The sequence below is a fragment of the Crocodylus porosus genome, unplaced genomic scaffold, assembly GCF_001723895.1.
Source record: "Crocodylus porosus isolate Cpor-Errol unplaced genomic scaffold, CroPor_comp1, whole genome shotgun sequence".
Taxonomy (NCBI): domain Eukaryota; kingdom Metazoa; phylum Chordata; order Crocodylia; family Crocodylidae; genus Crocodylus; species Crocodylus porosus.
In genome coordinates, this window is record NW_017728886.1 from 246,669,697 (window position 1) to 246,680,194 (window position 10,498).

The window sequence follows — 10,498 nt, forward strand, 5'->3', positions numbered from 1 at the left end:
TTTGCCCCAAAGTTTGGTGTCATTGGCGATCTTGGCCAGTCCACTTCTGACTCCAATGTCCACATCATTAATGAAGATGTTGAACAATATGGATCCAAGGACATAGCCTTGGGGGACCCCACTGGTCACAGGACACCATGATGAGATTGCATTTAGTGTAGAATATACACTTTCTTTGGTTTCCCTCCTATTTCAAACTTACTTATAGAATCCCTTTCTATTGCCTTTTATGTCCCTTGCCAGTTGCATCTTAAATCATGCCTTGGCCTTCTGATTTTCTCCTTTCATGTCCACTTGTCTATGAATATAACCAAGATTCCGCTTTTTGTAGGATTCCTTTGTGAGTTTCAACTTATTAAACATTATAACAAGAAAATGAAGGTAATATGAAGGCAAATGGCTTTCAAAATATTATATTCTATTCTTAAAATTCAGACCCTGAAAAGAAAGCAAAGAAAATGCTAGAGGAAGGACATAAAAAGAGATCAGCCTGTTACTGACTATCCAGCTGTGTAAACAAGTTTAGTGACTTCTTTTATCTCTAATTGGTCTTCTACACTGGCCTTTCTTGTGCCAAAATCACACATTTCACATTAATTCTTCAGTAACTTAGCATGATTCCCATATGGTATCAGTTCAAAATGTCAAATTGATATGGTAGCACTTGCAATGTATTAACATTTCTTTTTTTACAGTGAACATCAGCTACTATCCATAGTTATACTACTTCAACAGCCTGAAAATAAGGCAGATTTATATGAGGGAATGTGGTAAAGGAGCTAAATACTTGCTTATACTTGCTACATGAGACACAGCAGATCATCAGCTGGTCTGAAGTGACACAATTCCACTAGCTTCAATAAAGCTATGCCAGTTTCCACTTGTTCGCTAGTGAGTTTTTAGATAAAATCCTTCTTAAAAATTAGGAATAGGATGCTGTAATATTAGGAAGATGGTGTAGTTATTTATGTTAGTCGAATTTACAGAAGACTGTGAGGAACTTCTGTGAGTGAAGCAAGCTAAGTAAATGGGCAAACGAAAATCATTACCAATAGATGCAAAGTGTTATAAATTGGGGGTGGATGGGGGGTGGTAGGCTGGGAATAAACTACTCATATAGGTTATAGGGTCCTAAATTATCTGCATCAAAGAAAGAGAGGGACCTGAGGATCACTGCATATATGTATCAATGAACACCTTTCTCAGTGTACAATTGTGGTAACAATGCAAACTAGAATGAAATGTCCCAAGAAAGTGATAATGAATAATATGGAGAATATTATGCTATCTTCACTTAATGTGGTTTCACATGGAATACAGTAGAGACTTAATAAAAATAAATGATGAGAGAAAGGTAGGTCTCATCTTGTCTCTTCTCTTCTCTTCAATAATAAGGACAAAGGATATTCAGATGGGAAATGAAAAACCAAGAAAATGAATTAATTTGCCAGAAATCATGCCATTAACTATGAAACTTATTGCCCAGAAAGTTGTTGAAGACAAGAAAACAGCCATATTAAAAAAAAAAAGATATCGGACATTTTTAAGGATATAAAAAATAACCAGAGTTATCATGAAAACAATCTCTATTGGAATTCAAGATTACATCTATGAAGATCATTTCAGATTTAATTTTACCCCATAGTATGGGGTTCTTACAGCTTCTCATGAAGCAACAAGTATTGATCAATATCAGAGAAAGGTTGCTCAACTAAACCAACCTTGGTTATGACCCACTATGGCAATTTCTGTCTTACTAACAATTGGCTTTCTCTAGCAAAACACAAAAAAACTATGCCTTATAAGGTCATGGTGGAAAGCAATATTCTGCTGAATGCAAAATATAGTTATGCTAGATCATATTACTGGAATAATTATATCTTTGACTTGTACTGTTTTGTGTACTTTATTCTGCTACTTGTCAGTTAATTGAGAAGCATGGAAACTTTTGACTACACAGTATATTTAAATTAACATAGTAACACACATTAAACACACACAGCTTCTCCCCACCCTTGGGCCTGGTCCTCCCCTGCATTGGGCCTGGGTACACTCCTCCCTTCCCCATGCCGCTGCGGCGGGGAGGTGGGGAGTGGAACTGGACCCCAAGCAGCAGGAGGGAAACAGGGATTGGGCCCAGACAGGGTGGAGGGTGGGCACGGAGCTCCACCCCTGCCCACTCCCCTCCCCTGATATTCTTGACAGGCAATTGGCTAGTAGTCTTATATTCCTCCCTACTCATCTGTCCAAGCTTCCATTTCTTGTAAGCTTCATTTTTGTGTTTAAGCTCACCAAAGAGTTCTCTGCTAAGCCAACCTGGTCACCTGCCATACCTGCTAGTCTTTCTGCACATTGGGATGGTTTGTTCCTGTGCCTTCAGTAAAGTGTCTTTAACATACAGCCAGCTCTCCTGGACTCCTCTCCCCCTCAGACTGGTCTCCCGAAAGATCCTGCCCATCTGTTCCCTGAAGGAGTCAAAATCTGTTTTTCTGAAGTCCAGGGTCCATACTCTGTTGCTCTCCTTCTTTTCTTCAGGATCCTAATCTTGATCATCTCATAGTCATTGCTGTCCAATTTGCCATCCACTTCTACATCCCCCACCCATTCCTCCCTGTTTGTGAGCAGCAGATCAAGGACAAAATGGCCCCTAGTTGGTCTCTCCAACCCCTACACCAGGAAGTCATCTCCAATGCTGTTCAAAAACTTCCTGGATTTCCTATGCACTGCTGTATTGCCCACCAGCAGATGTCATGGTTACTGAAGTCCCCCATGAGAACCAGGGCCTGTGATCAGGAAACTTCTGCTAGTTGTCTGAAGAAAGCCTCATCTTCCTCATCTGGTGGTATATAGCAGACATGCACCACAACATCACACTTGTTGCTCTCCCCTCTCACCTTAACCAAGGTACTTTCAGCAGGTCTATCTCCAGTCTCATACTGGAGCTCTGAGCTTTTACATAAAGTGCAACTTCTCCTTCTCTTCTTCCCTGCTCGTCCCTCCTGAACAGTTTGTACACATCCATGACAGTGCTCCAGTCCTGTGATCTCCCACCAAGTCTCTGTTATTTCAATCACATCATAATTCCTTAACTGTGAGAGGACTTCCAATTCTCTTTGCCTGTTTCCCAGGTTTCATGCATTGTGAGGACACCTGAGATAACTAGCCGATAGCCCCACTTTCTCAGGAAGAATGAGGAGGCCTCCCCTGGTGTTCCCTCCTCCTTGTGCTTCCTCCAGGGCTTCTGCTTCTCCACTTACCTCAGACTTTGATCTCCATCCCCCAGGTTAGCAAACCTTTCTGCAAAGTTGCTCTTCCCTCTTTTCCTCAGGTGGATCTTGTCTCTTCCTAGCAGTCCTTCTTCTTGGAAAAACATGCTATGCTCAAACAAGCCAAAATCCCTGCTGGTGACACCACCTGTGCAGCCATGCATTGATCTGCTTGTTTTGATCTCTGCTAGTTGCTCCTGGTTTGGGTTTTTTCCCGCTCCTTTTTCATGGCTCTGGAGACCCTTTAGATCTCTTCAAAGTTGTCAGTTCACTCATGGAGTCCAGCATTCAGCAGCAGCTAAAGTGTCAGATTTTAGTTAAGCAGGAAAAGGGAGGGTGAGATTCATGGGCTGCCTACACATGTGCTCAGGGTGAGGAAGCATTTTAATTAGAGCAGTTCCCAGGCAGCAAGTCTATTTAAAATGGATCACCATCACATATATTAAGTATCCCGCATTTCAAAATAGCTACAGGGGCTTTAACTAAAGCTCATTCAGCAGGTTTAGTTAAAGCGCCCTACAGGCATTTTGAAATGTGTGTGGGGTGTAGGGGCTTAATACACGTAGTGAAGAGTCTCATTAGTATTTTAAGTAGAATGTGAATGATCATGTTTCTAGGCAGCCATGAAAATTAGGCTGTTCTATGTAGCTATAACTCAGGGCAGGGGGAGTGGGGGGATTCTTCATTTTGCCTTCCCAAAAACAAGGAGCATGTCTTGTCATATGCGAGACAAAACAGCAGTCCAGAATGGCCACATAAACAAGTAACTCCATCTCAACTCTGTTACAATTCAACTGGATCAGTAGGAGGGCCCATACAACATTTGCTTTTTCAGAGAGATTTGTGCAACCCCCTCTCAGTGGAATTTTTTAGGCTAGTGCAACTAAGATGTAGGCATCCTAGAGATTTCCTTTAAATCAGTGCTGTCTAACAGGTGGCCCATGGGTCACATGTGGCCTGTGAGGAGTTAACTTGCAAAGCTCCCCTGGCTGCTGTTCTTCTCATTGGTCCAACTGCTGCTGCAGTCAGGGTCTCCAGGTTTCCCCTCCCTTCTCTGGCTTTCACTTCCTGTTCCCACCACAGGGTGTAAAGCAGAGCAGGGAAGGACAGTGCAGCTTAGTGCAGTCTGCAGTGTTAGGAGAGCCTGCAGCCAAGGGGGTTGTATGGGGAAGGCATGGCTATAAAGAAGTCAAACCTGCTTTAAATAGTCAGGATCAGAGGATCATAGTAAAGTAGTTCTTGAGGCTCATGAGTCATCTAATCCAGACCCTGCTCCAAGAAGGATCACCTCTGACTAAACCATCCTAGCTGAGTGTCTGTTAGCTTGCTCTTGAAAATGCCCAGAAATGGAAATTCCACATTTTCTCTACAGGGATGTAGATCTATGGTTTGTGGCAGAAGACTGTGACTAATTATAGCTTTGCTTCAGTTTAAAATGAAAGCCCTACAGAGTCCAGATTCTCACTGGGCGTTTATAGACATGCTCTGGGAGTGGAGTGGGGGGAGGGCACTTTAATTAGAGGAGCTCTAAGAGAAGCTGTAATTAAAGCTCCCAGGTTGTCAGATGTATCAGTGTCCCTGTGCTGAAAAATGGCAGTGGGGGCATTTTAACTAAAGCTTGTAGAACAAGCTTCAGTTAAAGCACCCCTGCTGACATTTTTCAGTGCAGGGATGCTGATACTCATGACACTGGAGTGCAGTAACTACCATGCTCCAGCAGACATGACTGAGCCTGTTCTAACATGCTATTATTACAGTGTGTTGGAGCAGCCTCACTGCACGTGTATAGGTGCCTACTGTTTCTAAACTGTTTTGACAACAGTCATTTCCTTTGAAATGACTGGCTCTGGGGTTGGGCAATTTGGAAATCTCCCCCAGTAATTTGGAGAAGATTTCCATGGACCTGCTCCTATTCCTTGTCTTTAGTTTTCTGTTGCAACAGATTAGTTTAATCAATAGACACCAACATAGAATCACAGAAAATTAGAGTTGGAAGGGACCTCAGGAGGTCATCTAGTTCAACCCTCTACTCAAGCAGGACCATCCCCAACTAGATCATCCCAGCCAGGGCTTGGATATATCATCCATATATATAGTGGATAACTCTTTTCTGAAAATTCATGAACTTTTAAGGACAGCAATGGTGGAGACTTTAGGGGGGGAAAAGTGATAGAATGGAAGCTGGAAACAAATATTTACATGCTTAGAAAGGGTGGACAGATATTAGCTTTAATAATGTTGTGACTGCATGGAGCTCAGGTGTCAGCAGGGATATGATCTACTCCAAAAACAGTGACCTGATTCTTGTACCAAAGAAAAAGACCTATCTGTGGGCTTCTTTTAGGGAGCATATTCTCCGTAGACTAGTTGCTAGAGGCAACGTAATCTTATAAACTATACATTTTCATATCTTTTTCCTCCTTTACCATTAGATCCATATTCCCCTACCCCCAGCTATACATTGCTTTTTTCAGCATTGGGGTTTATAGGAGCCTTGGCCCAACAATCAAATGCAAAATGCATCATTCCCATGGCCACATTGTTGTTTTGCCATAATAGAGAAAGAACCCACGACCTTTTGTTCCAAAACCACAAGCCACTTGAGCTAAGGGAGAATATTCACTTGTACCACTTATCTGAAGACTTATAATCTCTGAGTGGGAAGTGACACCTATATGTAAGTTTGAAATTTCACCCAGATGCTTTTACATTTCAAGATACAATTTTACCAGGGGCCTGATTTCAGTTTGCTGAATCACTACCCTAGTTCAGTTAAAACCTTCCTAGCAAACTGCTTCTTCTATGAATAAGTAGAATACACTATATTACTTATACACTCACTTATTCTCTCTCTCTTGTTCTTTCTCTCTGTGTATGTATATATACGTACACACACCAAACACAATGAGTGTTTGTGTGAGTATGAAATTAATGTCCTTAAACTATATTTATTGATTATATCTATAAAAGTTATTCTCTCCCCTGGATGTCCCAGTGCTTCTTGACTTCTCTGTTTTCACATTAATTGGTTTACAGTTCCCTAGAGGCAGGGTCATCTGATTTTGTGACTTGTTCAAATGCTGAGCACATTCTCCATGTTTAATAATAAAAAATAAAATATAATAACAATGCAAAGATATATTAACCTAGCAGAGAAAGCATGAGCTAATCTTTGAAGCTTTTCCCTAAATAGATTATTAACAGTGTGGCCACCAGGTTATCAAAGATATGGCAATCAAAAATGACAAGATTGTTATTATTTCTCTTAGACCTCTCTGAAAAGCATTCAATCACGGCTTCCTGCAGCCATTCACCATAGACTCCAGACCAAGAACTCCATTTTCAAATGTAAATTTCTACTATTAAATTAAATGAAAATGTGGATCAGTGTGATACATCATCTAAAGTAACTACTGAGGAAATCACTCGCGCAATGCTATTAGCATAGCCTGACACTTTTTAAAAGGTTTTAGTGTACAGAAACAGATTGTGTGGTTTGCTTGTGATGGCTGCATACTGAAATGCTTCTTCTGTCAAGATTCCAAATACCTAATCTACCCCTCACCTTGGATAGCTTTTTAAGATGATACTTGGAACTGATGACAACGCGGCATGGTGTGAGCACATTTATTAGGGGTAGGGAAACTAGACTTGGAAGAGTCCTGATTCTAACAATGATTCCCTCTGTGGGCTTCATTAATATATGTAACTTTTTTTCCACCACCTTGAAAAGAGACTTAGTTAATATTTCTAAAGCAGAAAGAAATGGTATTATTTTTTCATGGAGGAAAATTCATATTGTGTTTTGTATGAAAGTCCATATAATTGGGACAACAGAGAAAAAAACCCAGTCAGGTTTCCCCCTTATGTATTTTTCCCTGAATTCTCCATCTGATTGGGCTTTGCCATCCTTAGAGGAAAATGAGGCCCTATATCAACAGTTCCACATACCTACCAAAATTAAAAGGTTCATCCAGGAAGCACAGAGCATCTGCACAAGGAATCTGTGCCTTTACATATGTCCCTTGTTGCCCCTTCCACATCCACATAGATGGGTCTCTTCAATGTAGCTATAATGACACTGTGCTGCAATGGGCTCCCTGTTCTACAGTTGTCTCTGGAATTATTTGGAAGATGAAGGGTCCACTGCAAGGAGGGTGGCTTTGCAAGTACGTTATTACAGTATGTATAGCATTAGCTGCCCCGTATATTACTCACAAGGAATTAGAAAGCTGCATCTTCAGAAATGTAATACATCTCATCGAACACCAAGTGCCCTGATGGAAAACACGTAGGAGAGGCCAAACAAGAACTGCACTCCAGAATGGTAGGTCCAGATAAGTTTTTCTACCAGGAAACTAAACCTGGAGGATTTTCCAAGACCACTTGAATGTCTGCACATATCTAGAACTTACCCCTGCTGTAGCCCTGGAAGTGATGGATGCTGCCTGCTTGCAGCTGCTGGGCTGCACCATGCCAAGGGTTTGGGGCATGGTGCCCTGGGGGAAGCAGAGCCCCGGGGAGGTTGGGGCATGGCACAGCCCAGTGGCTGCAAGCCGCTAGCATTTACCACTCCCAAAGCAGCTGCAGCAGGAGTGGGTGGCCACTACAGACTCGAGCCAGTGGCGGCATCAGGCTCTTCAGGGGCAGGTTTGTGGGGCCTGGCCCCACAACCCTTTCACCTCCCCCCAGCCCTCCCCTCCACTCACAGCCCTTTTCCCTCCCCTCACAAACTCAGACTTACCTGCTTGGGGGAGGGTGGAGCGCGCCTATGCCAATCGCATAAGATCAGCCTATGCCAATTGCATATATGCGAATTTACCTCGCATATAACGAATTTCAGGTATAAAAGGGTCACTGCATAAGAGTGAATTTGCATAAATTGAACCTGCATAAATCAAGGGAAACCTGTATACTCAAGGACAAAGGAAGTCACTTACTAGCCTGAACTCCTACCTGGTGCCAATGGAGTGATTTAAAATATACACCATTGTCAATCAGATGAGAATTATTGACAATGGTGTAAATAATTATTGTAAAATTAGCTTTAAACCAGGATAGTAATAAGAGATACTGATGTAGATTTAGTGTTACTCTCTCCTGGCAACCTTAAGACAGTTAGTTCCTTGCTGCCCCTTCTTCAGAAGTCAGTATCATGTTTGTGGTTCTCCAAAAGGTCACAGAAGGCTCCCTTACATACATTAGTCTTTGATTCCATAGTAATGGGAGTCACCCAGCATAGGAATTAACTGGCAAACTCTGGGTTCACAAAAACATTTTTCCTCCACCCAAGAGATGAAAGACCCCATCCTGTGAGCAACATTCCTGGAGGGTGATGAGTGCTTTCCAATCACACAGTAAAATAAGTAGCTTCTAAGACATTTGCAGCACCTTTAAGGTTTGCATTCTGAAACAGCAGCTTCAGTAGCTCAGCCAGTAGAGGGAACCTTGACACTTGAGGAGGTGAAATACAATCCAGTAGAGGACAATGGTACACAGTACACATAAGCATAAGAAACAATGTAATTTGGTTGGAGACAGCAGCCTCCACATTTCCTTTAAGATGTGCATCCACTCAAAGAATAGGTAGATTTAGGGGTGGAGGGGAAGTGGGGAGGCTGTAAATGAGATAAGAAGAACAGGAGAGTATAATGATTTGCTCACTCCTGTTGTCTTAGTTTGCCATCACAGAAATGAAATAAGAGTTTCTGGGTCAGATCATCAGTTAGCGTAAATCAACAATGCTCATTGATCGCAAAGCTATTCTTCCAATTTGTACCACCTTAGGATGTACAGACAAAAAGAATACAAAGGATTTTACTTTTATCTTAAGTTCACACTTCACTGGGATAAAAATATGAGAGTATACATGCAGGAGAAGACAACAGTATTAGAAAATATGTGCTGGAAGGGCCACTAAAATGACATTTTTGCAGCTTTGAAACCTACTTGTAGTAAGGGTAAAGAGGTAATAACTTTTAAAGTTTAACATGCCTGTTAGGAATTTGTCCTTCCAAGATCTTTGAGGTGGCCAACCTGAAAACTGGAAAATAGTAAGACACTATAAACCTTAACCACTTGGAACGTATTTTTTAATTTTAATATAAGAAACTGTAGGGAATAAAAAATAATTAATTGAAGAAGCTTTTGGAATCCTTCATTAAGCATGAAGCAAAAGTTTTGGTTTATCAATTGAAGCCATACTTAGGAGTTTTTAAAGTTCCAGGGTTTTCTGGAGTTCCTCAGAGAAAAGAATGCTAATATAGGCCACGTAGAGACATTCAGTTTCTCCCGGGAAAGTCAGTGCTCTCCCAAGACAAACCACAAGTACAACAAACAGTCAGGATTTTTTTTCCCAGAGCTTCTCCTGTGACAGTGATGGTATGTATTCTCTTCTGAAAGAAGTCATAGCATAGTTCTCCTGCATCCCAGGATGCTTTGCTCCCATGCCCCCATATCTCCTGAAAACAGTGTGTCACACAGGCTGGAGTTTATTATTTTAGCCAACCCAGCAGTAAAACATGCCTCCTTCACAATCCCACATTATGCTGCAGGAAGATACAGGCTGACTGAGCAGTCCGGGTCAGCCAATCAGGGCTGCTCTATGCACTTCTGCCATCTGTGTCTGGGCACACTAAGGGAGTCTGCACAGCACACTGAGATGTTTGCACAGGAGCCTTCTGGCTGAGTAGTGTCAGAACTGCAAGCTCTGCCCTCTTTAAAGGCTCCGCATTTGAATGTCTGCTCACGTGTGCCCAGGTAAGTTTTTCTACCAGGAAACTAAACCTGGAGGATTCTCCAAGACCACTTGAATGTCTTTACACGCCCAGAAATTACCTCCACTCCAGTATTAAAAGAAAAAAAGTGAACTGTTGTGCTCAATGTGAAAGGTTGCAAAATCTATCTACATCTGATCACTGAGTTTTATAAAAACTTCTAAGACAATCAAATCTTCAAAGCATTTCTATTGTTAGTAAGCACAGGGAAATGCTTCTGAAAAAGAAAGCAAGTGTCAGCATAACAATGAAAACTAATTCTGAATAACAGAAGATGGAACTGAAACCTTTAAGCAAAAAATATCATAGAAGAACTTGGCCGGGGTAGTGCCATTAACAGAGCTGTATTGAAATAACTGATTACAAAACTAGTGGACTTAGGAAAAGACCTGTCTCAGCTTTTACTCAGAGATTTAAAATCTTTTCAAAGAGCACTACTTCTTTCAAAAGCAGTAG

The 10,498-nt window shown here is 41.6% G+C and overlaps 1 long non-coding RNA gene across 1 annotated transcript in view; it reads left to right on the forward strand.

Annotated features, from left to right (window-relative positions):
- Positions 1 to 9,156, forward strand: part of LOC109321409 — a 23,099-nt gene extending 13,943 nt beyond the window's left edge. The window contains exon 3 of the long non-coding RNA XR_002104051.1: positions 9,145 to 9,156. This is a non-coding gene — a long non-coding RNA (uncharacterized LOC109321409). The remainder of the gene's footprint in view (positions 1 to 9,144) is intronic.
- The last annotated feature ends 1,342 nt before the right edge of the window (positions 9,157 to 10,498 follow it).